General features: G+C 39.0%; 1 protein-coding gene across 2 annotated transcripts in view; it reads left to right on the forward strand.

Annotated features, from left to right (window-relative positions):
- GRB2 (growth factor receptor bound protein 2) overlaps nt 1-26,088 on the forward strand; it is a 117,665-nt gene that overhangs the window by 47,421 nt on the left and 44,156 nt on the right. Inside the window, exon 3 of one of the 2 annotated variants that reach the window (XR_006356351.1) lies at nt 20,051-20,244. The exons of the other annotated variant lie outside the window; for it this stretch is intronic. The gene's annotated coding sequence lies outside the window, so the exon portion shown is untranslated. Of the gene's footprint in view, nt 1-20,050; nt 20,245-26,088 lie in introns of those variants that run through there. 2 annotated transcript variants of the gene reach the window in all.

The raw sequence follows: 26,088 nt of genomic DNA on the forward strand, positions 1-26,088 counted from the left end.
ATCTAAGGACCTTTTTTGATTCAGTCCTCATTCTTCTTGACTTCTCTAGACCCTTTAATACTGTTGATACCCTATCCTGGATAGTCTTCATTCTCCAGGTTTTTGTGGGGGTAGCTAGGTGGTGCAGTGGATAGAGCACTGGCCCTGGAGTCAAGAGGACCTGAGTTCAAATCTTACCTAACACTTACTAGCTGTGTGACCCTAGGCAAATTATTTAACCCCAATTGCCTTAAACATCTGGAGTCCTCTCCAGTAATCTTCCCTCAATTAAATCCAATTCAGTGCAAGTCATGACATCAACCTGATGTCTTGGTTCTCCTACCTCTGTGACCACTCTTCTGTCTCCTTTTCTGGATCTTCATCCATTTATATAGCCAACCCTAGATTGTCCTTATCACCTTTCATTTGAACTATTGCTGTACCCTAATCATTTCATCTTCTGATGGCTGCCTAAGGGATTTTCCTAAAGTACAGGTGTGATCATGACATTCTCTTACTTGATATAAAGTTAGACAAAAAGATTGATCCAGGGTCAGCTAGGTGGTGAAGTGGATAAAGCACTGGCCTTGGATTCAGGAGTACCTGAGTTTAAACTGGGCCTCAGACACTTGACACTAGCTGTGTGACCCTGGGCAAGTCACTTAACCCTCATTGCCCTGCAAAAAAAAAAAAAGAAAGAAAAAACAAACAAAAGATTGATCAATCATCATCTTTAATGGAAACCTTTCCCTTCCTAGAACAACATTCCCCTCCTTGCCCCCACCCTCTTCCAATCCTCCCATTCTAGTTCTTCCCTTCTTTGCTTTTTTTACTCTTGTTCCCCACAGCCTCGTATACTCATTGAGGCCTCAAAAAAAATGCCATCCTTTCTACATCTCCAGGTTCCCTCCTGGTTTTGCCTCCCATTTTTTCTTTAAGCAACTTATCACTGTATATCATTCTTTCCACTAAGTATCCGTATATGTCCTTATAGCACAGCATGAAATTTGGTCCAATTTAGCTTTTCTTTCTAATCTTCTGATGCTTTAAGTTTAATAGAATCATAGATTCAGCATTGGAAGGGATCTCAGAGGCCCCTTCTTATTTATAGTTGAAAATACTGAGCCCCCAAGTTAAATGACTTGACTCAGGTAAGGGGGGGGGCTGTATTTAAACCTGGGTCTTTTGACTTCAGAGGTCTTTCCAATGTACTAATCTCTTTGTTCTTTCTTAGGGGGAAGCTAGGTGGCACAGTGGATAGAGCCAGAGCCTAGAGTCAGAAACACTTGAGTTAAAATCTGACCTCAGACACTTATTAGCTCTGTGATCCTGGGCAAGTCACTTTAACCTCTGTTTGTCTCTTGGGATAATAATAGCATCCACCTGCCAGGGCTGTTGTGAGGATCAAATGAGATAATAATTGCAAAGCACTTAGCACTGTGCCTAGAACATAATTAGTGCTACAGAAATGTTAATGGTTGTTCTTGCTCTTAACTTTGATTGATTTATTTATTTGGTTATTTGCTGTTCAGTATAACTACTTTTCTTTTAAAACAATAGTCTGCAAACCTAAAGGAAGTGGTTTCATTCATAGTATTTCTTGATAATTATAATAATTTATATTTCTGGTGTTGCTGTTGGAAGATTTGAAAATCAAATGTACTGCTTGACTCTTCTTATTTTGTTTGGTAGGAATGGCTCTTTTTCTGTTAAAAGCTCATTCCCCCCCCCCCCCCTTTGATCTGGCTCTACTTTACAGATTTTATTCGTTGGAATACCTTCTTAGCTAAAGTCCTTATCATAACAGCTTGCAAATTTTTTTTTATGTTGAAATTGTGGTATTTACATGCCATAAACATTGAAGTTTCAAACTAGGGTCTTTCTCTGGTGGCAGTCTGAATTTTGGTCAGACCTAACTTTGTTGTCTCTTTGGGGCAGTTTTATATTTTCTGTAGTGTGGCATTCGGGACTTTTTTGTTTGTTCTTTAAAATCTTGTCCTGGGAAAGAGTTCAGAGAAACCTGGAGGGTCTTACATGAGCTGATGATGAGTGAGATGAGCAGAACCAGAAGAACATTGTACACAGTATCATCAACATTGAGTGTTGACCTACTGTGATGGACTATATTCTTCTCACCAATGCAATGGTACAGAAGAGTTCCAGGGAACTCATGATGGAAGAGGATCTCCAAATCCAAGAAAAAAAAAGAAAGAAAGAACTGTGGAGTATAGATGCTGATTGAACCATATTATTTCTTTTGTTTTGGGTGCTGTTGTTTTTTTTTTCTATTTTGAGGTTTTGCATCACTGCTCTGATTCTTTCTCTTGTAACAGGATTAATGCAGAAATAGGATTAATGTTATTATGTGTATATATATGTGTGTGTGTGTATATATATCTATATGTATATGTATAGAGATATATAGATATAACCTATATCAGATTACCTGCTGTCTAGGGGAGGGAGGGGGGAGGGAGGGGAGGGAGGGAGAAAAATCTGAAATTGTAAAGCATGTATAAACAAAAGTTGAGAACTATCTTTACATGTAACAGAAAAAATAAAATACCTCATACATTAAAAAAAATAAAAAAAAAAATCTTGTCCTGGGAGACCTATGATCCTTTAAGATAGCCACCAACATCTTGTATTTTAGGATCAGTCACTTTGGCTTAGCATAATTTATATTCATTTAAAGTTATTGTCTTTGGCATTGTTTGCCCAATTTCCTTGCACTTAAGGGGCAGCTAAGTGCCACAGTAGATAAAGCACCAGCCCTGGATTCAGGAGGACCTGAGTTCAAATCTGGCCTCAGACACTTGACACTTACTAGCTGTGTGCCCCTGGGCAAGTCACTTAACCCTCATTGCCCCGCAAAAAGAAAAAAAGGAAAAAAAGAAATGAATTGGCAAAAGCAATTTCCTTACACAATGCATTTTTTAGTTCCAGTTCTGTCATATGTTCTTTCAGAGCCCCTGCTTTGGAGAGCTTCTCCTTCATGTTTTTGAAATTATATACCAAGTTGTTTGGCTTCTTTAGCTTTGTATGGAAATTTAATTTCCATTCAGATACCTTCTTAAACTTTTTTTTAAAATTTTGAACTATTCTGGAGAGGAGGGAGACTGAGGTCAGCTGGTGTTATGGGCCTAGCACCCCAGAAGTTCTCTGGGGTACATCAAAGAACCTTATCCTTGAAAAACTAAACCAAAGGACAGACATACCTAAAGAGGATCTGGGCTGAGCTAGTTCCAGGACCACCACCCTTCATTCCAGTCTTCCCCACCCCTGGGGAGATAACATTAGGGGTGGCTGCCCTTCCCTAGCCCCTAAATAAACTATTATCTTATTCTATTGAACTTGTGTGCAAGAGGGTATAATTCTTTAAAGAGGAATTCCTAAGGACCCCAAATCCTTATCCCTATCCCAAACCCCCCACCTATTAGAAACAGCTGGTTTCTAATTTAGAAGCCATAGGTATTCCCTTCTAGCTAGTTTTGTGATACTGTCTTCCACTCCCTATCCTGTTGCTCTTCTTTGCTTCTTGTGCTAAGAAGAATCACTGTCTTCCAGTCTTTGGGGGGAGGGGAGGTGTCCTTCCTGAGTCAGTGCTTTGTAAGGAGCAGGCAGATTCCATGTCTCAACTAGCTAGACCAGAACTGTGAGCTCATATATGCAGTGTGTGATTACCCAGCACTGGAAAAGGGGTGTATGTGTGTGAAAGGGATGTTTAGAGATTGTGCTGAAAGGAGGTTTTCCATATTTCATTTTGTTATTTCATGAGCTTTGTGGTTTTTGTCCTTCATTCTAGGACAGGACCATGACATCGGGGTGGTCATGACTTGCAGTGAATTGGATTTAAGTGAGGGAGGGCTTTGCAAAGTCACCAACCTCATTCCTTCAGAGCCATCTGGGTCTAGTGGCAAGATATATCAGGACAACAGCCCAAAATGTTTAAGGCATTTGGGGTTAAGTGACTGAGTTGAGATTTGAACTCGGGTCCTTCCAACTTCAGGGCCAGTGCTCTATGCACTGTGCATCTAGCTAATACCTTGTTTTCTTATCTTGTGGTTTCAGCTTTAGTTATTCCCTATCCCTGTATTTACTCTTTTTCTTTGAGATTTTTAGACATTTTGTTAATCATATAATCAATTCAGTTGTATTTGAGCAAGCTACTCATTGCTGATGGAGTTGTTGTTGTTGTTTTTTGGCCAGGCCACGGGGGTTAAATGACTTACCCAGGGTCACACAGCTAGTAAGTGTCAAGTGTCTGAGGCCTGATTTGAACTCAGGTACTCCTGAATCCAGGGCTGGTGCTTTATCCACTGCGCCACCTAGCCGCCCCTGCTGATAGAATTTTTATGGAAACAGCTGTCTGTGCAGTCATGCTACTAATATGTTAGAGCAAAAAATGAAAAAATCAGAATAATAAAAATTGAGAAAAATTCCAAACAAAAAGCAAAACAGTTCCATTCTCAGTTATTTGGACAAATTATTGATGAAGAAAAGCAGAATATGTAAGAAAAGGCTTAAAACACAGACTATATAATCTTTACTCTGCAAATAGCTGACATATTTGCCAAATGGAGAGATGTATAGAAGAAGAAAAAAATGCTCCTGCATTTTAGCCAAATTTGTGAAATGTAATGTTTTTTAATTTAATTTAATTAATTTATTTTTTTAGTGAGGCAATGGGGGTTAAGTGACTTGCCCAGGGTCACACAGCTAAGTAAGTGTTAAGTGTCTGAGGCCAGATTTGAACTCAGGTACTCCTGACTCCAGGGCCGGTGCTCTATCCACTGCGCCATCTAGCCGCCCCTGAAATGTCATGTTAAAGGCAAGAAATAGAGTGTGCCCCATTCAGATTTCATTTTGCTGAGATTGAACCTCTTTCGGATTCAATACATTTGAACAGGGTCATTTATACTTTGAGTATCTCTTATGAATGTGGAAAATCTAGGCAAGCTGCCTGCTGACTCCAGTGCATGTATTGACTGTCTTCCTTTTTTTCTACACATTTATTTGCTGACAGAAATGGGAAAGGCCTGGCTTTTTTTAAACTTTAAAATGGAACCCCAGAGATATTTGGCCTTGAATTTGTTGTTATTCAGTCATTTTGGTTGTGTCTGACTCTTCATGACCCCATTTGGGATTTTCTTGGCAAAGATGCAAAAGTGGTTTGGCAGTTCCTTGTTCAGTAAATTTTATAGATGAGTTACTGAGGCTGACAGAGTTAAGTGACTTGCCCAGGGTCATATAGCTAGTAAGTTATCTGAGGCCATACTTGAACCCTGGTAGATGAGTCTTCCTGACCCCTGGGCACTCTCTCCATTTTGCAATCTAGCTGCCCTGAGGCCTTGCATAAAAAGATTAGTAGTAGTAGTAGCTGCAGCCTGGGTAACTGTGGCAAACTGCTGCAACAGTATTGATACAGTGATTTCAGATTTGCAAAGCCCTGTAGTTAGAATCAGTTAGAATAAAATCTTTTCATTGAAGGGACTCATTCCTCTACCAAAAAGAAATACAAAATACAAAACCCACTTACGGGCTTTAGCTTGTCTGGGATGACCCTGTTCTTTGATTTCCTCCTTTGAGGTAGGAAGCCTCAAAGCTGAGGCCCAACTTAAACTGAAGTGGAAAAACTTGTGCAAGTCTTATTATAAGGGTCCCTGTTCTTTCTGAAGGAGTAGTACGGTTGAGCCTGAAGCTAGAGGGAATGGAAACTATAGCTATCCAGAACAAATGCCCAGTGGAGAACATAGTGAGAGTGTATCCTGGGTATAAACATGTTTGGAGACATTGACATTCAACTAAAACAGCACTCTCTGAAATTATCAGTGATCTCTAAATTGGGAAACTTAATGGCCTTTTCTTAGTTCTTATCTCTCTGCAGCTTTTGACTCTGTTGATCACCTGCTTTTTCTTGATACTCCGTTTTCTTGTTTTAGCAACACTGCTCTCTCCTGGTTCTCCTCCTCTCCTTTATTCTCTCTCTATACTACTTCATGATGTCATCAGCTCTCCTGTGTTCAATTATCATCTCTATGCACATGATTCTCAGATCTCTTTATCTAACCAGAAGCTCTTTCCTGATTTACAATCTTTCATCTACAACTGCCTTTGGGACATTTTAAGTTCAGTATGTTAAAAAATGAACTTATTATCTATTATCCCTTCTAATTTCCTAGTTACTGCTCCGGACACCATAATTCCCAGGTTCACAACCTAAATATCATCCTCAGCACCTCACTGTTTCTCACTTTATCTTCTCTCCTCACCGACCCCCACCCCACCCCGGGCCCAATATCAGTTGTCAAGTACTATTGTTTTTACCTTCGTGGCTTCTCCCATACATCCCCTTTTCTCCTCTGACCCTGCTTCCACCCTGGTGCAAGCTGTTATCATCTCACACCTGAACAATCCATATAGCCTCAAGTCTCTCCTCACCTGTGAAATTGATCTTCTTAAAGTGATACTCTGACCACATCGTCTCCCTTATTCAGTCAGCTCCAATGGCTCCCCATCACCTCCAGGATCAAATATAAAAATCCCCTGATAGGAAATCTGTGCCCTTCATAACCTAGCCTCCTCCTATCTTTCCAGTCTTCTTTTTTGTTGTTGTTTTTTGTTTTTGGAGGGGGGGGAGGTTGCAGGGCAATGAGGTTTAAGTGACTTGCCCAGGGTCACACAGCTAGTGTCAAGTGTCTGAGGCTGGATTTGAAGTCAGGTCCTCCTGAATCCAGGGCCAGTGCTTTATCCACTGTACCACCTAGATGCCCCTCTTTCCAGTCTCCTTACACCTAACTCCCTACAATATACTCTGGAATCAAATAATATTGGCTTCTTTTTTGTTCCTTGTGCAAGACATTTTATTTTCCAATTTTGTGCCTTTTCACTGCCTAATAAATGTTTATTGATTGTGTGTAATTTAAATTTCTAAATGTGGGTTCTAATCTGTCCCCCCAGTTTTTTGGGGAAACTGACTAAAATCACTGGTAAATGAGTTTAGGTTTTTTAAGGGTTTATTGCAAGACAGTAAAAGAAAGAGAAAGATTGAGAACAGATTTCTTATAACCTGAAATCCTCCCCTCCCTAAACTCCCCTGTGAAGTTCCCTGCCACCATGCTGATGTCTCACAGCCCCAGAGAGTGAGCAGTCTGGCCAGCTTCTCCTTCCTGCTTCATGTTCCCCTCCCAGAAATAGGAGGTTCTTCAAGCTGATTGGCTAGTGTCATTCAAATTAAAAGTTCAAAGTTTTTTCAGCTTCTGAGAACCATGCTTTCTTAAGTACCAGCCAGATGTACTTAACTAGCCATTAGTCTCCTGGTGGGCCCCTGAGTATCTGCTAAATCTCATCTATCACATTCCATTATCTCCACACAGTTGAATGGCTGTCCCCTTTCTTTGGCTTTCTCTTTCTCTCTCTCTCTCTCTCTCATATATATATATATATTTTCATCTACTGACTATAGGATCTAGCTAAAATTCTACTTTCTAGAAGAAGCTTTTCTCTTTCTCCCTTAATGCTGGTGCTTTCTGCATTAGTCATGTTATACAAGAAGAATCAGAGCAAAAAGGAAAAACCTCAAAAAAGAAAAACAGCAGCACCAAAAACAAAAGAAATAGTATGGTCCAATCAGCATCCATATTCCACAGTTCCTTTTTTTTTTTTTATTTGGAGAGCCTTTTCCATCATGAATCCTTTGGAACTTTCTTGTACCGTTGGATTGGTGAGAACAATCTAGTGTATCACAGTTGATCAACACATAATGTTGATGATACTGTGTACAATGTTTTCCTGGTTCTGCTCTTCTCACTCATCAGTTCATGCAGGTCCTTCCAGGTTTCTCTGAACTCCTCCTGCTCACTGTTTCTTACAGCACAATAGTATTCCATTACATTCATATACCACAACTTATTTAGCCATTCCCCAGTTGATGGGCATCCCCTCAATTTCCAGTTCCTTGCCACCACAAAAAAGAGCAGCGATAAATATTTTTGTACATGTGGGTCCTTTTCCATGATTTCCTTGGGAAAAAGACCCAAAAGTGGTATTGCTGGGTCAAAGGGTATAGACAGCTTTATAGCCCTTTGGGCATAGTTCCAAATTGCTCTCCATAATGGTTGGACCAGTTCACAGCTCCACCAACAATGCATTAGTGTTCCACTTTTTCCACAGCTTCTCCAACATTTATTATTTTTCTTTTTTGTCATATTAGCCAATCTGATAGGTGTCAGGTGGTACCTCAGAGTTGTTTTAATTTGCATCTCTCTAATCAATAGTGATTTAGAGCATTTTTTCATATGGGAATAGATAGCTTTGATTTCTTCATCAGAAAACTGCCTGTTCATATCCTTTGACCATTTCTCAATTGGGGAATGACTTGGATTCTTATAAATTTGATTTAGTTCCCTATATATTTTATTTTTTTTTAATTTAAATTTTTTTTTAATTTTTTTGTGAGGCAATTGGGGTTAAGTGACTTGCCCAGGGTCACACAGCTAGTAAGTGTAAAATGTCTGAGGTCAGATTTGAACTCAGGTCCTCCTGACTCCAGGGCCGGTGCTCTAGCCACTGCGCCACCTAGCTGCCCCTCCTATATATTTTAGAAATGAGGCCTTTATCAGAAGTACTGGCCATAAAAATTGTTTCCCAGCTTTCTGTATCCCTTGTAATTTTGGATGCATTGCTTCTGTTTGTACAAAAACTTTTAAATTTAATGTAATCAAAATAATCCATTTTGCATTTCGTAATATTCTCTATCTCTTGTTTGGTCATAAACTGTTCTCCTTTCCAAAGATCTGATACTATGGTATCACCTCTTATGTCTAAATCATGTACCCATTTTGACCTTATTTTAGTATAAGGTGTAAGATGTTGGTTTATGCCTAATTTCTGCCATACTATCTTCCAGTTTTTCCAGCAGTTTTTGTCAAATACTGAATTCTTATTCCAGAAGCTGGAGTCTTTGGGTTTATCAAACAGTACATTACTAATGTCATTACTACTGTGTCTCCTGTGCCTAGCCTATTCCATTGATCTTCCACTCTATTTCTTAACCAGTAGCAGATAGTTTTGATGACTACAACTTTATAGTAGAGCTTCAGATTTGGTACAGCTAACCCACCTTCCTGTGCATTTTTTTTTCATTATTTCCCTTGATACCCTTGACTTTTAATTTTTCCAGATGAATTTTGTTATTTTTTTCTAGCTCTATAAAATAATTTTCAGGTAGTCTGATTGGTATGGCACTGAATAAGTAAATCAATTTAGGTAGGATTGTCATTTTTATTATATTAGCTCTGCCTATCCATGAGCAATTGATATCTTTCCAATTATTTAGATCTGATTTGATTTGTGTCAAAAGTGTTTTGTAATTGTGTTTGCAGAGTTCCTGGGTTTGTCTTGGCAAGTAGACTCCCAAGTATTTTATATTATCTACCATTACTTTAAATGAAATTTTTCTTTCTATCTCTTGCTGCTGGACTTTGTTGGTCATGTATAGACAGGCCACCCCTTTTTTTTTTTTAATTAATAAAGTATTTTATTTTTTTTTCCGTTACATGTAAAGATAGTTCTCAACCTTTGTTTATACAAGCTTCACAATTTCAGATTTTTCTCCCTCCCCCCTCCCCTAGACAGCAGGTAATCTGATATAGGTTTATATATATATATATATATATATATATATATACACATAATAACATTAATCCTATTTCTGCATTAGTCATGTTATAAGAGAAAAAAAATCAGAGCAATGATGGAAAACCTCAAAATAGAAAAAAAACAACAGCATCAAAAACAAAAGAAATAGTATGGTTCATTTAGCATCTATACTCTGCAGTTCTTTTTTTTTTTTTCCTGGATTTGGAGATCCTCTTCCATCACGAGTTCCCTGGAACTCTTCTGTGCCATTACATTGGTGAGAAGAATATAGTCCATCACAGTAGATCAACACTCAATGTTTATGTTACTGTGTATAATGTTCTTCTAGTTCTGCTCATCTCACTCATCATCAGCCCACGCAAGACCCTCCAGGTTTCTCTGAACTCCTCCTGCTCATCGTTTCTTATAGCACAATAGTATTCCATTGTAATCATATACCACAACTTGTCCAGCCATTCCCCAATTGATGGGCACCCCCTCAACTTCCAATTCTTTGCTACTACGTAAAGAGCAGCTATAAATATTTTTGTACATGTGGGTCCCTTTCCCCCTAGGCCACCCTTTTTTAAAAGAGGAGAAAAGGGGCAGCTAGGTGGCGCAGTGGATAAAGCACTGGCCCTGGATTCAGGAGGACCTGAGTTCAAACTCAGCCTCAGACACTTGACTAGCTGTGTGACCCTGGGCAAGTCACTTAACCCCCATTGCCCCACAAAAATTTAAAAAAAGGAGGAAAAAATGGTTCAGCAAAGACACTATATCAATCAACCAAGTGTTCTACTTCTATATCATCCCCCTCCACTACAAAGAAAAAAAGGTAGATGCATTCTTTATATCTCTTCTTTCAGGCCTACCCCACTTTTTAAATTCCCTACTTGAGTTGAGGATACCACCAACTTTCTAGTCACATAGGATCATGATTTCTGTGTTAGCCTTGATTCCTTACTCTCCCTCACCCTACCTATCTGTTCATTTACTGGGTCTTTCTACCTCCACAGCACCCTTTTCAGCCTATCCTTTTCTCTCCATTCAAATGTCGACCACCCTTGTCCTGCTTTTCATAACCCCTTAGCCTCCTTACCTCAATTCTTTTCCTTTTTCTATTCTCTTTCACACAGCTGCTAGATTGATTTTCCTAAAAAGCATCTCTGACAATGTCACTCCCTTCATTCAATAAGCACAATTATTTCTAGTGATTCCCTTTTACTTCCAGGAACAAATATAAACTCCTGTGTTGAACAGTTAAAACCTTTTACAGTTTGGGCCCTATGTGCCTTTCCATGTAAATTGTTCTTCATATATGGCATTCAGTCACCTTTGTACATGTCTTGCATGCCTAAAATGTATTATGTCCTGCCTCTTTTTCTCTGAATCCCTAGTTTCTTTTAAGACTCAATTCAGACATCACTTTCACCATCAGGCCTTTGCTGATGTCCAAAGTTGTTAATGCTTTCTCATCAAAATCTATTTTGTTTACACTTCTAATTGTATCTCCACAAGCTAGTCTATAAACTCCTTGAGTGGGGGACCTTTTACCTTTTTTTTTCCTTTTGTCTTTGTATCACCAGTGCCTACCAAAGTACTTTGTACATAACAGGAACTTAATAAATGCTTGTTGATTAACTGTACATATTATTTTCCTATTTCTGTTTACATTGTATTGCATCAGTTTATATGTATTTCCATGCTTTTCTGAATAATTAATATTTATTGTTTGTTAAAGTGCAGTCATATTACATTATTATATGCAATTTGTTTAGCTATTTCATGATTGATAGGCATCTACTTTTTTTCTCTCTGTTTTTTGCTATTACAAAAAGTGTTTCTATAAATATTTGGTATATGTGGACTTTGCTTTTATTATCGACTTCCTTGAAGTGTATAGGAAGTAGTGAGTTCTTTGGGTCAAAGGTTTGGACATTTTAGTCACTTGGGGTTCTTCCCACAGTCCTCCCAATACTGACTAGTTCCATCTTTTGTCATTTTTGCTGTGTGATATGAAACCTCAAGAGATGATTTGTGTTTCTCTTATTAGTTACTTGGAGCAGTCTTTCATGTAGTTAGTAGTTTCATAGATTTTTATAGTGAATTTTCAGCACCAAAGACAGAAGGGACGCATTGGTACTCTGTCTGGGATATGATAATAGAATAAGTAAAATAGGCATTCTGGAGAGCAAAGATGAAAAAAGCAGCTGGATTAGACCAGGTGTACATAGAGGAGTTATGTGCTGGAGATAATACAGTTGTGGGGGCCTTGAACAATTGATTTGTAGGGTACCTGAAGGGAGAAGATAAAACATGGGGGCGGGAATCAAATACCTTATTCATATCCAAAAAGAGTTAATGAAGAGAACAATGATATATGTACTTTACTGGCTATACAAATATTTTAATAAGAATTATCTACATGCTAATCAAAGGCATCCTTGTTGAGAATTTCAGTAGGAAATAGTATTTCACAGTATACCACATAATAAGACCACATTCTGGAGCATAAGAATACAAGATCACACTATGCTTATCTTTTTTTATTATAAGAAAGCATTTGAGTTGGTAGAGCAAAATGTCACCTTAAAGGCCCTCTCCCTTCAATTTTTCCCCTGTTCTATTTGGGCATGACATTGTGTTGTTCATTGCATCAAGCACTTTAACATTGGGGAGACTCCTGGAAGAGATATCTAACCACTCAAAAAAGAATTTGACAATTATTCACATTGGAAAAACCAAATGGATAAAGGCTTATTGTCCGGATTATAATATATAGTTAGGCAAAACATCAGATCTTGTCCATCAGAATATGTGAATAGTACATATACACTATGATTTGAACCCAGAATCAAGCTAGGGGAGTAGAGTGAGCTGAATTGCCTTCAGGAAATTGCAGAGCCCTTTTAATGACCCCAAATTTTCCCACAACAAAGGCCTACTTTTTTTTTAAATCTTAATTCTACTGTTGTTATAATATTAGGAATCATGTCTCCAAAATATTAAAAATGAATAGCATTCAGAGGGTAATGGAGAGGAAAATGGAGGGTGTGAGCAGACTGCAACATGTGAAAGATGAGGAGCTAATAATACAGATTGCAGCCAAGTCATCAAAGGAATGCAGAATCTAAAAGAAGATGGCTGGTCACTTTATGAGAGTGAGGGATTATTTCTGAACAGCTCATGTGCTCCTTTCGTTTACTGGAGGTATCATGAAAATGGAAAAAAACCCTTGCTCATTGGATGGTAGTCCCTTTGTGGCAAAATATAGAAAGACACGGAAAAAAGTCATATCCTTTTCACCATTTCCACCACACCTCCCCCCTTCAAAAAAAAAAACAACAACCCAGAAACAAAAACAAAAAACCATGGGATGGGTTGCAGTATTCATCACTGGAGGAATACATACTATTTCTGTTGCCACATTTTTGTTTCCTTTTCTCCACTCACAGAGAAAGCCATCACTCTTGTTCAGGCCTTCATCACTTTTCACTTTAGTTATTGCAATAGCCTCTTAATTGGTCTCTGCCTCCAATCTTTTCCACATCAATCCATCCTTCAAAACAGCAAAATGATTTTCCTAAGGCATGGGTCTGATCATATCATCCCCTACTTAGTATGTTGTAGTGGCTCCTTATTATCTCTAGAACCAAATATAAACTTCTCTGTCTGTAAAGTTCTTTATAGCCTACTCCCATCCTATCTTTCCTTACTTACATCTTATTCTCCTCTATGAATATTATAGTCAGGCATTATTGATCTTCTTAATGTTCCTCACACATAAAACTTCATCGCGTCTAGAGATAGTTCCCATGTCTCTCTCCCATGCCCAGAATGCTCTCTCTTCTCAGTTCCACCTCTGGTGACCCCTGGTTTCCTTCAAAACTCAGCTGAGGAAGATGGCGGAGGAGAGGCTGTGACTCCCACAAGCTCCAGATAAACCCGTCCATTCACGCCCAAATAATGCGGTAAAAATCAAAACCCAGAACAGCCTAATGCACATAAGAACAGAGTGAGACTGTTTCTCCGCAAAAGAGGGCAATTCTGATCACCTACTGATCAGGCTGAACAGCTCAGCGCGGTCCGGACCCAGCCAGGGACAGTGCCTCCCAACACGTCAGAGTCTTCAGCACCAGCAGCTTCTGAGGCTCCGATCACGGACTGGTGAGGGGGTTCGGAGGTAGGCTGGGGTGAAGTGGAGGCAGTATCTGCTGGAGTTGGGGCAAAGCGCCCTGGGTCTGAACCAGTGGGCTGAATCGAGTGGTGGTGGCCCAGTGGGGGAGGGGTAAAAGCACGCCAAGCTTCCGACCATAGAGAATCAGAGTTCAATCAGACTTCTGTTTCCGGGTCAAAGAGAAAGCAGCTGTGATTACTCACAAGCCAGGCAGGCTGAGAAGAAGCCCAATCACCCCCTGGGCCACGCTGTAGCACGAACAGTGTGTCTGGGAAGCAGTGCTACACTTTAAGGAGTAAAAAGCCAAGAAACAGTAAGCCAGGATGAGTAGGCAGAGAAAGCAGAAGACCATCGAAAACTTCTTTGGGGGAAAGGTAGACCACAATACATCCTCAGAAGAAGAAGATAATAATAGGGTCAAAGCTCCAACATCCAAAGCTTCCAAGAAAAATACGAACTGGTCTCAGGCCATGGAAGCTCTCAAAAGGGACTTTGAAGAGAAAGTAGGAGAGATAGAACGAAGATGTAGAGAAAGAGAGGAAGGAATGGAAAGAGAAATGAGAGCAGTGCAGGAGAGTCATGAGAAAAAAGTCAACAGTTTGAAAAGCCAAATGGAAAAGGAGATTAAAAAACTGTCTGCTGAAAATAATTGCCTAAGAATTAGGATTGAACAAATGGAAGCTAGTGAGCTTATGAGAAACCAAGACACAGTAAAGCAAATCCAATTGAATGAAAAAATAGAAGGCAATGTGAAATATCTCCTTGGAAAAACAGCTGACCTAGAAAATAAATCTAGGAGAGATAATTTGAAAATCATTGGACTACCTGAAAACCATGACCAAAACAAGAGTTTAGACACCATCCTCCAAGAGATTGTGAGGGAAAATTGCCCTGATATTCTAGAAGCAGAAGCTAAAATAGAAATTGAAAGAATCCACCGATCACCTCCTGAAAGAGATCCCAAAAGGAAAACCTCCAGGAATATTATAGCCAAATTCCAGAACTCCCAGGTCAAGGAGAAAATATTGCAAGCAGCTAGAAAAAAGGAATTTAAATACTGTGGAGCTCCAATAAGGATAAAGCAAGATCTAGCAGCTTCTACATTAAAGGACCGGAGGGCATGGAATATGATATTCCAGAGGGCAAAGGAACTGGGACTACAGCCAAAAATCACATACCCAGCAAAACTAAGCATCATCTTTCAGAGGCAAACATGGAACTTCAAGGAGAAAGAAGACTTTCAGGCATTTGTTATGAAAAGACCTGAACTGAATAGAAAATTTGACTTTCAAATACAACACCCTGGAGAAGCATAAAAAGATAAACAGGAAAAAGACTTCATGAGGGATATTAAAAGATCAAACTGTTAACATTCCTATATGGGAAGATAATACAGAGGACACAGGTCTGAACTGAATACGAAGGGAAGTTATGTTTTGTTCTTTGTGGGGTGTCTTATGTATGGGGCCGGATTTGGGCTTGGGGCCTCCTGGGTCCAGGGCTGGTGCATTGTCCACTGTGCCACCTAACTAACCCATAATGACATCCTTAAAATAGGGTTGAGGTGTAGGAGAAATAGACTGGGGGAGGGGGAAGGGGAACGATTGTCTGGGGAGAGGTTGTTCATATGAAGGAAACAAGAAAAAAGCTTATGGAGGGGAAGGGAAGAGGGGGAAGGAATTGGGGAGTGTTTGAACCTTAATATCATCAGAATTGACTCAAAGAAGGACTAACATACATACTCAAGTGGGTAAAAAAAAACTCAGCTGAGGGGTTACCTTATATATAAACATTTTCCCTGGTCTCCCGCTTCAAGTGCTTTCACCTACAAAATTACTTCTTATGTGTGTTTTCTCCCTGTTAAAATGTAAGCTCTTTGAAGACCAGGACTGTTTTCCCTTTTGTCTTTATATTGTGAGCCCTAAGTATGGTACTTGGCACTTAGGAGCATTCAATAAAATTCTTGATTCAGTATTTATAGCCCTAGAATTACTTTTTTAAACTTAGTTACTTATGAAATTGCATTTGGTGATTTGAAGGCTCAGAAAATCCTTTTCTCTTTTTCCATCACAAATTCTCCTCATTCTCCTTCTCCCCCAACCCCATTATTTTAGATTTTCCCTTTATTATTTTCCAGTTCTTAAGACCAATTCATCTTCCCTCTTGAGGCTTCACATGTAGGCAATTTGAGAGTATTGTCCTCCTCTGAGTTTGTGTTTGTCTCTTCCCTGTCAACACAGAAAGCTCTCAGTGGTGAGAACTCTTTTTTGTTTCTTGCTCATATTGTAGCTTATTATTTTTTTTTTTTAAGTTGAGGTCTAGGGGGCCGGTCCTGGATTCAGGAGGACCTGAGTTCAAATCTGGCCTCAGACACTTGACACTAGCTGTGTGACCCTGGGCAAGTCACTTAACCCTCATTGCTATGCCAAAACAAAACAAAAACAAAAACTGCTAAGTTGAAGTCTGCTCCTCGGGCACCAGGGTCACTGTTTCAAGCTTCTTGTGCTGGGAGATAGGGGCTGTATCACTGGCTTTCTGCTCTAAGGCCTTTGTGGCTTGTGGATGTCTCACCACCCTGGGCTTGATCTCTGTGCTTGCTCCACGCGCTGGGATGGCCAGGCCTGGTTGCACCCGTCCTGTGGGTGGCCCCCTAGTTGGCAGCCTGCCCTCTCAGCTGGTGCTGGTGGATCTCACCACTGGCCCGCTGTGCCACTAGCCCACCAAGCCAGGGTCAAGGGGCCTCAGTTGCTTCCTGCTGACTTGCCCTGACCCTCTCCTTGCTACTGCCGAGGTGAGCTGCGCTCCCCCCTGCACAAATGAGACCAACCTTTCCTGAAGTCTTTTAAATTTATCTCCATTTGGAAGATTGTGGTCTTCTTCCTTTTTGTAGTTTCAGAATCTGTTTAGAGGCTTGATTTAACAGTGTTTTTAAGGGAAATTTGGGAGAGCTCAGGCAGCTTACTGACTTCTCTCCGCCATCTTGCTATTTTAGATTTTCCATTGTACATTAGGTACTTGTTCCATACCTTTGAGAAAGTCTGAATTGTTAGAGATCAGCTTGTGCAGTACAGCTGTGTAACTTAGGCAGCTAGGTGGTACAGAGGTTAGAGCACTGGGCCTGGAATCAGGTAAACCTGAGTGCAAATCTAGCCTCAGACATTTCCTAGCTGTGTGATCCTGGACAAATCATTTCACCTTTGACTCTCTGTTTCCTCAATTGTAAAATGGAAATAATAATAAAAATAACAACACTTGCCTCCCAAGGTCGTTGTGAGCATCAAATGAAATATTTGTAAAACGATTAACACAGTGCCTAGCAATAGTAGATGCTAAATAAATGCTCATTCCCATGCTTTGGAACACAAAAAAAAGGAGCTAGAGCACAAGCACTGGCCAATTCAGGGGTCCTACTGGCCCACCCTAACTCCCAGTCAAAGTAATGTGAATTTACATAAAGCAAGAATTGTCTTGTATTAAAAAACAACTGTAATGGTATTTGTTGATACAGTGCCTACTTTATACAAACATTTTACTCTTTGCTGAATAATCTCATAATCTGGTGGTGGGTAGAAATATTTTCACAACTAGAATGCACAATAAACTTGGTTAAGAGAAAATGGATTTTAAAAAATAACTTTAAAATTTTAAAAATCAGTTCAGGGCTGCTAGATGGCGCAGTGGATAGAGCACTGGCCCTGGAGTCAGGAGTACCTGAGTTCAAATCTGGCCTCAGACACTTAATACTTACTAGCTGTGTGACCCTGGGCAAGTCACTTAACCCCAATTGCCTCACCAAAAAAAAAAAAATCAGTTCATTTGCTCCAAGTATAATAGTACAGTAGGAAATGTACAGTGTTTGTAGTCATCAGGTCTAGGTTTAATTCTAAGCTATTACTAGCTGTGTGGTCCATGGCAAATTATTTCACTATGCACCTGTTTCCTTATCTATGAAATGATAAAAGACTAGATAGAGGACCCTTAGTCTATTAATGACCCCAGCAGGAACTTCTGCCTCACCTCCTCTTCTCTTCAATTTTGTAAAAGCTGGATTTGGAGTCTAAACCGTCCTCAAAAAAAAAAAAAAGATAAAAGATTGGATAAAGGCCTTTTGCCATTCTAAAACCTATGGTTACAGTACTGCATGGAAAAATTACTTTATCTCTGCTGACCAATTTGAAATTCTTGAACTGTCTGCTATAGACGAATCTCTGGCAGCATGTTACCTCCTAGGAGAAAGCAAGTTGCTTCTTCCATATAGTTTTTATCCACTTTTATTTTTAACTTCTAACTTGAAAGCAATATAAATGCTAGATCATAGGATGTTAGAGCTTAGAAACTGCAGAGATAATCTAACTCCCTCATTTTTACTGAGAACACTGAGACTGATAAGCAATTTACCCAAGGTTACATAGCTGAGTGGAGTTAGAATCAAGACCTTCTGAGTGCTGTAGTTCTTTGTTGTTTCTTACTATATATCATACTGATTTCTCTTAAAGTGCTTTCATCATGTGTAGGTGTTGGTTTTGAAAAATCTGTAATTGAAAAGTTTTAAAGTAATTATAAAGATTTACTTGTAGGGAAGGAAAAGGAAATATTACCTCTTGGTTGATAGTTTTCTTGAGGATGTTACCTGGAAATCTAAACATAGAATAGTCTTCCCAGGTGGCTTTACTTGTCCTCTTTGTGAGCAGTCCAGAAGAGTAGATGATCTCTGATAATATATCTGGCCCTTTCTTTTTAAGAGTTAAGGCATAATAATAATAATAATAATAATAATAATAATAATAATAATAATAATTCTATAGCTCTTTGCTCTATAGTTCTTTGCTAAATATTTTACAATTTCATTTGATTGTCGTAACAACCCTGTGTAATAGGTGCTATTATCTCCATTTTACAGTTGAGGAAATTGAAGCAGAGATTAAGTGATTTTCCCTGGGACACATAGCTGTAAAATGTCTGAGGCTGGATTTGAAACCAAGCCTTCTGAATCCAGAGGTTAGGATCTAAAATGGTAGAAAAACTAGTTGCCATCTGCTGAAACCATATTTTTAATGTAAAACATGTTTAGTATTTGCTTATGGTTAAACAGAGTTCAACTACGAGTAAATTGTATGTAATTCCATTCCTCGGGAAGCATTGTTTATAAAACAGTTAATTATGTACGTTTGGGAGATAACTACCTTCTTCATGGAGACGACTCAGATTGTATAGACTACTTTATCCAAAATATTTTTTTTTTATTTCAAAGCAAATAAACAAACTGGCTCTCAAACTTTGACATCATCTCTCTCTTTTTTTAGTGGTGGTGGGGGGCAGTGAGGGTTAAGTGACTTGCCCAGGGTCACACAGCTAGTAAGTGACAAGTGTCTGAGGCTGTATTTGAACTCAAGTCCTCCTGAATCCAGAGCTGGTGCTTTATCCACTGTGCTACCTAGCTGTCCCTTGAAGTTCTTAATTATGACCAATAATAAGTCTGGTATAAAAAGAGATGATGTTGGGGCATCCTCTCAGGAGCTGATCCTGAGTTTTGGGGGTAGCCTTAGGTGCATTTTTGCAAGGAACTAGGGTTGGGAGGTAATGAAGGCATCCTGCTGAGTGGTTCCAATGAAGTTGAAAAGGTTGAAATTGAATTTAAAAGTAAAAGTTTAAACAAAATTTAGAGGCTTGAAGGTCTGCAAAATTCTGTTGATTACAGAATTGCATATTGCATGAAGCATTAGGGACTTTGCTCCCATTTAACTGAGTTTAAGATCTAATGCCCATTTGTCTAGCATCTCCAACAATTTGCTATTTTTAGGTAGGCCTATAGATTGTGGCTTTTCTTCATGGGGTTTGGGGGGCAGATGTATTTACTTTTTATTGATGCCTTTTGTTTTTATTTCACATTCATTTTCAAATGCATTCCTCTCCCCTTCTGCTACTCAGCAGTGCACTGTATTTTTAATCTTTCTTTTTTATTATGAACTTAATCAACGACAAACATATTTCAGTATTCAAACCTAAAAGAAGATTGTATACGAACTGTTATGTAGTTTTTAAAGTATATATTAAGTTTAACAAGGTATTAACAAAATTGCCATATTTGTGCCACCCTTTCAATGTCTTTTTGTTTTCTTCTGCGTATTTTAATGTTGTATTGATGCTCTTTTCTTTTTCTTTTTTCTTTTTTCTTTTTCTGTTTCTCTTTTTCTTTCTTTCTTTTTTTTTTACATCTCTGTCACTACCCTCTAACTCATACCACCCCACCCCCAGCTCTCTCCATTGTTCATCTGCAGGTGTGCTCACTCCCACCTGTCCCCTTCCACTGTCAGCTTACCCATTGTCTTAGCCTACGAAATGGTAGAACTGTTCAAAAGTCCCAGGCAATGGCTTTGCTACTATAGCTAAATTAGCTTCAGAAACGTTGAAGTGTCAGCTCAGCTATCACTCTAAAGTCTTCCTTTGTGGTAAGTTCTTTTTTTCTTTTTTTTTTTTTTAATGTACTTAAATTTTTTATGCCATTTCTTTTTTTCTTTCCACGGCAGGGGCCTTGTTCAATTTTTTAAAAAAGTTTTCAATTATGAATTTGACAACTATTAACAAAGACATAATGAAATAAAAATAAAGTCTTAGATTTGAGAAAATAGAACCACATGAATTAATAGACAGAAAGTGTGTTTTCTGTGTCTCTTTCCAAGTCAGGGTGAAGCTCTGAAACTTCTTTTTCCTCCTTTCATTTAATTTTATATAGTTGTCAGTAATTTAATTCTGGTGAGCTCACTTTATATCACTGAGGATCATAGTGTTCATAATGACTGAGCAAACACTTAACCAAGTACTTTTTGAGTTCAAGGCACAGGGAATACAAATAGTAAACAGTCCCTGCCTTCAGAGAGTTTGTCTACATTGTGTTGAAGAAGATATGTGTACACAAGTATATACAGGATAAATACAGAGTAATTGGGGAGGGGCATAGAAAGACCTCCATGCTGAAATTGACACTTGAGCTGAATCTTGAAGGGAAACAAGGTATTCTAAGAGACAGCAGCATTAGTGAGTGCAGACACACAGAAATCAGAGCACTTTATAAAAGGCTGGAATGCTAGGTTGGGGCCAGGTTGAGTAGGGCTTTAAATGACAGAGGAGTTTACGATCCTTCAGACATTGGAGAGCCACTGGAATTTAATGAAGAGTGACATAGTCAACCCTGGACTTTAAGAAAATCATTTTGGCAGCTGTATGAAGGATGTTTGGGGGAGAAAGAACAGTTAAGAAGCTGTTGTCTAGGTGAATGGTGATGAGGGCCTGAAATAGTGTGGTGGCTTATGTGAATAATGATATGGGGAACAAGTGGGCAAGATACAGTTGAGGTAGAAATGTCAAAATTTGGCAACTGGATGGATATGTGAAATGTTGAAGATAACACTAAAGTCACAAGCCTGGAAGATTAAAATGATTATAGTGGTGCCCTTGACCAAAATAGAGAAGGTTTGAAGAGGTGGCTGGTAAATAATGAATTTGTTTGGCTTCAAGGTGTTATTGGACATTCATTTGGAGATGTCCAATAGACAATTTATTATGCAAAACTGGAGCTTGGAGGGAGACAGGAACTAGATATACAAATCTGGAAGTCATCTGCATAAAGATGACAATTTAACGCTTGGAAGCTAATGAAGTCACCAAGTGAGATAGTATAGAGAAGGGTAACTATAGAGAAGACAGTGAAAGAGGACCTTGGGTAGAACTTGGGAGTACAATATTTAAGAGGTATGATATAAATGACAGTCCATTGAGGGAGACTGAGAAGGGGAATGAATAATTGAGAAGCTTCTTCTGCTTAGAAATCAAAAGAGAGCAGTGTCATGAAAACCATAATAGAAAAGAGGACCCAGGAAGGAGAATAATCAACAGTGTGAGATGCTGAAGAAATATGAGATTTGGGGGCAGGGAAAGGCCAAAAGATATAGGAACCAAGGGACCATTTGGTAACTTCAGAGAGAGCTAGATGAAACCTTAGATGTCATCTGGTCCAACCTTCTCCTTTTATAGATGAAGAAACATGATGTCTAGTGATTGTCACAACTGCAGCTTGTCTAGGTGGCACAGGTATTAAGTGGTGATTCATAAAACAAAACAGTCCAATCCTGGGCTCCAGGATCTGAGGTACTCACCCTTTCTTTCTAAAGGAACCCCTAGATCTGAACCTATGCTAATCAGGTTTAGTCCTGGGGGAGTCTGCCACTCAAAAAAGAGTTGGTAGTCTTGTTTGCTTGAATTCTCTAGATCTTTACACTTAAACTACAGTCTTAGGAGAATCACTTAAAGCTGCTCATGATTAGAAAATTTCCAAAGAGGGAATGGACAAGCAATAAGGATTTATATGGTGCCTGCAATATGCCAGACACTGTGCTAAGCACTTAAATATGTCAGTAACTTTTAACTATGCCTTTAGTTTCTTAGGAAATCGATACTTATAGCCTCAAAAAAAAAGAGACTTTTTTTACTGCTGAAATTGGCTTTTGATTTTGGCCTTATTGGTATAGCTTCTTCACATTTTCTGGCAAGCAAAGCTTGGGTCCCTTCTATCACTGATCGTCTTCTCTAAAAAGCACTAGTGTAGCTAATCAGTGGGCTCCTCTGAATTACAGTTGGCCCTTACCAAGAAACTCTAAACTCTGGAAGTAGCCAGGAACTCCTCAAAAGTCCAACTTTCATAATTGCTATTTGGTCACCTATTTTCAGGTACAGAAACAGAGAGTAGAAAAGGCAGCTAGTGATACCAGGTCCAGACTTAACCTTGGCCTGGCCACCTGTGTATTTAGAACCACTATAATTGCAAAGTGCATCCCCCTTCAATCTCAAAAGAGAGAGACAGGGCAGCTAGGTGGCACAGTGGATAAAGCACCCGCCCTGGATTCAGGAGTACCTGAGTTCAAATCCGGCCTCAGACACTTGACACTAACTGTGTGACCCTGGGCAAGTCACTTAACCCTCATTGCCCCACGCCAAAGGGGGGGAGAGAGACAGAGAGGCAGGAATTGAAAAGGGGTTAGAGGGGGAGATCGATTGCGTATTGTGTATTCTGAATCATATGTTCCAGCATGTTCTAATGACAGGAAATAAAGGAGTCCCAGTCTTCCTAGCTCAAATGCTAGTCCTCAGTGATACAGATATAGTGTCCCCCCACCTCCCCAGTGTATCATGAGAGAACAATCTGAGACTAAGGGTTTGCTGTATTATCCTAGAGAGCCAAGCCCCTTCAATGCTGTGTCAAAACATATCTGGGGGCAGCTAGGTGGCACAGTGGATAAAGCACTGATCCTGGACTCAGGAGGACCTGAGTTCAAACTTGACCTCAGACATTTGACACTTACTAGCTGTGTGACCTTGGGCAAGTCACTTAACCCTCATTGGCCTGGGGGTGAGGGGTGCATCTGGGCCACCCATAGTGACTCAGGGTCCTGCAGATGGGAATGGTAGGTTACATACCTGTCTGTCTCCATTACATATGTATTTCCATAATTCACTGTATTCTTCATATTTCTCTCTCTCTTTTTTTTTTTTAAATGGAACTATAATCATTAACTCACCGATTTTCTAGAATTTGGACATTTCCAGGTGTGGGGAGTAGGGGTGATGAAGGGGTATGGTGATATGGGTTTTTTCTGCTATCACACATGAAAAGTCATGAATATTAATATTTTTGTTATATGCATGTATATGTATAAAGATATACACACAGATATATGTACACTCCTCCCTTTTTTGGTTGGTTGTTCTTTCCATTTATATTATAGCAATGTTTATGTTGTTTTATGTTATAGCAATTATTTATGTTGCTTTCCTGGTACTGCTAACTTTACTTTGTTAAATCTTCTCATGTAGCTCTTTATTTTTCCTATTATTCCATTATATTCATTCCATTGTATTCATGAATCATAGTGGGAGAGGAAGGAGAAAGAGGTTTTTGAGGTCTATGTCTAGCAACAGGATCAGTTATGGATTTTTAAATAACTTTGTTAGCATAATTCTAAATTTCTTTATGGAATTATAAGACCAGTTCTCCCCCCCACCAACATTGCTGTATTCCCAGAATCCTACTTGTATCTACTATCTCTATCTTTTGTCATCATTGCCAGTTTGGTTAGTATGAGGCAGACCTTCAGAATTGTTATAATATTTTGTATGGTTTTATATATATGCATATATACATATATATTTTGCAATTCTTTTGAGAACTTTGCATTCTTTGACAACATATACATTCAATATCTTGAGCTTAATTATTTTTGTTGGTTCTCTATGTATTTCGTATATGAGACTGACCTTTATTAGAAATACTTCATATACAAATTTCTTCATTGTTGACTGCTTTTCTAGTTACATTGTTTTTGTTCATTCAGAAGCTTCTCAATTTCATGTATTGGAAATTCCCTATATTATCTTTTTTGATTGCTTCTATCCCTTAACTAGTTACAAATTGTCCATTGCTATAGCTATAAAAGATAATCTGCTATTTTTTATGGTATGATTTTAAATGTTTATGCCCATTTTGAGGTGCGTGTGTGTGTGTGAGAGTGTGTTATGAGATGTAAGATACTGGTGCAAACCTAATTTCTGCCAAACTCATTTCCAGTTTTCCCAACATTTCTCATTAGTCAGGGAAATTTTCCCAAACTCATTTGAGTTCTCTGGTTTACTGAACACTAGGTTATTGAGTTCAATCCATTGTTTCTGATTCCTTCTTTTCTTGGTCCTCATCTTTTTTTTATCTCTCTGAAACATTTAGCATTATAGATGCTCTCTTCTCTGGCTTTTCATGACATTATCTGTCTTGGTTCTCTTCCTTACTCTTTCTTCTCAGTCTCTTTTCTTTTTTAGTTCCTCCACCATATGATATCCCTTAACCTTGGATGTACCCCCAAGCCTTTGTTCTTGACTCTTCTGTTTTTACTCTATAGTCTTTCACTGGGTGATCATATCAACTTCCGTGGGTTTAGTTATCATCTTAATACAGTTGATTCCTAGATCTATCTGTCCAGCCCTATTCTTCCTATGAACTCCAGTGCACAGCTCTATCTTCTTCTTAAACATTTCCAGTTGTATATCCCATTGACACCTCAAACTCAACATATGCAAAATATAACTCATCTTTCTTGCAAACCTTTCTCTTTTCCAATCGTTCCTGTTTCAATTGAGGGCACCGTCATTCTTACAATATCCTAGGTTTGCAACCCGAGCATTATACTCAACTACTGACCTCACCCCACACAGCCAATCAATTGTCATATCTGCACATTTGTTGGTTATTTTTTTTTTGGTGAGGCAATTGGGGTTAAGTGACTTGCCCAGGGTCACACAGCTAGTAAGTGTTATGTGTCTGAGGGTAGATTTGAACTCAGGTCCTCCAGGGCCAGTGCTCTATCTACTATGCCACCTAGCTGCCCCATATCTGCACATTTTTATCAAAACATCATTTATTTTCTCTCTGGTATTACAGCTACCACCCTGGCTCAGACCTCCATCACTTCTCACCCAGACCATTTCAGCGGCCTTGTAGTTTATCTCCATCCCTTTCTCCTCCTTACTTTATCTTCCATACAGTTTCTAAATTGATTTTCCTAAAGTCCAGGTCTCTTCATGTCACTTCCTTGCTCAATAAACTCTACTGATTCACTGTGACTCTTATAATTCCTCTTATCTGAAGCCCCTTATAACCTGTTCCCCACCTCCACATCACTGTTTCACACCGCCCAAGGTTCTTATTATTCTATACATAATATGACATCAACTATCTCTGTCTTTCAGTGGCTTTCCCCATTTCCTCAATTCACTCTTTGCTCATCTCTTACCATCCCTTTTTCCCTTCTACATGAAACCTTTTCTGATCATACCCACCAGCTGATAGTGCCCTTCTTGCAAAAAAAAAATTACTTCTTTTTACTTTGTATATACTTATTTGTGTTTATTTTCTCCCTCAATGCAGAATGTCTGGATGTTGAGGTCTGGAACTTTTTCACTTTTATCCATTTATCCCAGTGCTTAGCACAGTGCTTGATACATAGTAGATTTTTAATACCTTAAATCTCTAAATTTATTTAGCTAGTATTCTATTGGCCTGTCTCAATCAGGAACAATGATTCATATGTTATTACTGGTTTCTACCAGTAATACTACTAATAATAAGCCATCCCTTGAAGAAATGAAAAAAAAATGTGCCTCCCTCACATCATTGGAGAGGTGGAAGATGGAGGGTTACGTTATATTTACTATCAGGCTCCATTAATTTGATAGTTCTACTGAACTGCTTC

The sequence above is a fragment of the Dromiciops gliroides genome, chromosome 4 (assembly GCF_019393635.1).
Source record: "Dromiciops gliroides isolate mDroGli1 chromosome 4, mDroGli1.pri, whole genome shotgun sequence".
Lineage (NCBI taxonomy): Eukaryota > Metazoa > Chordata > Mammalia > Microbiotheria > Microbiotheriidae > Dromiciops > Dromiciops gliroides.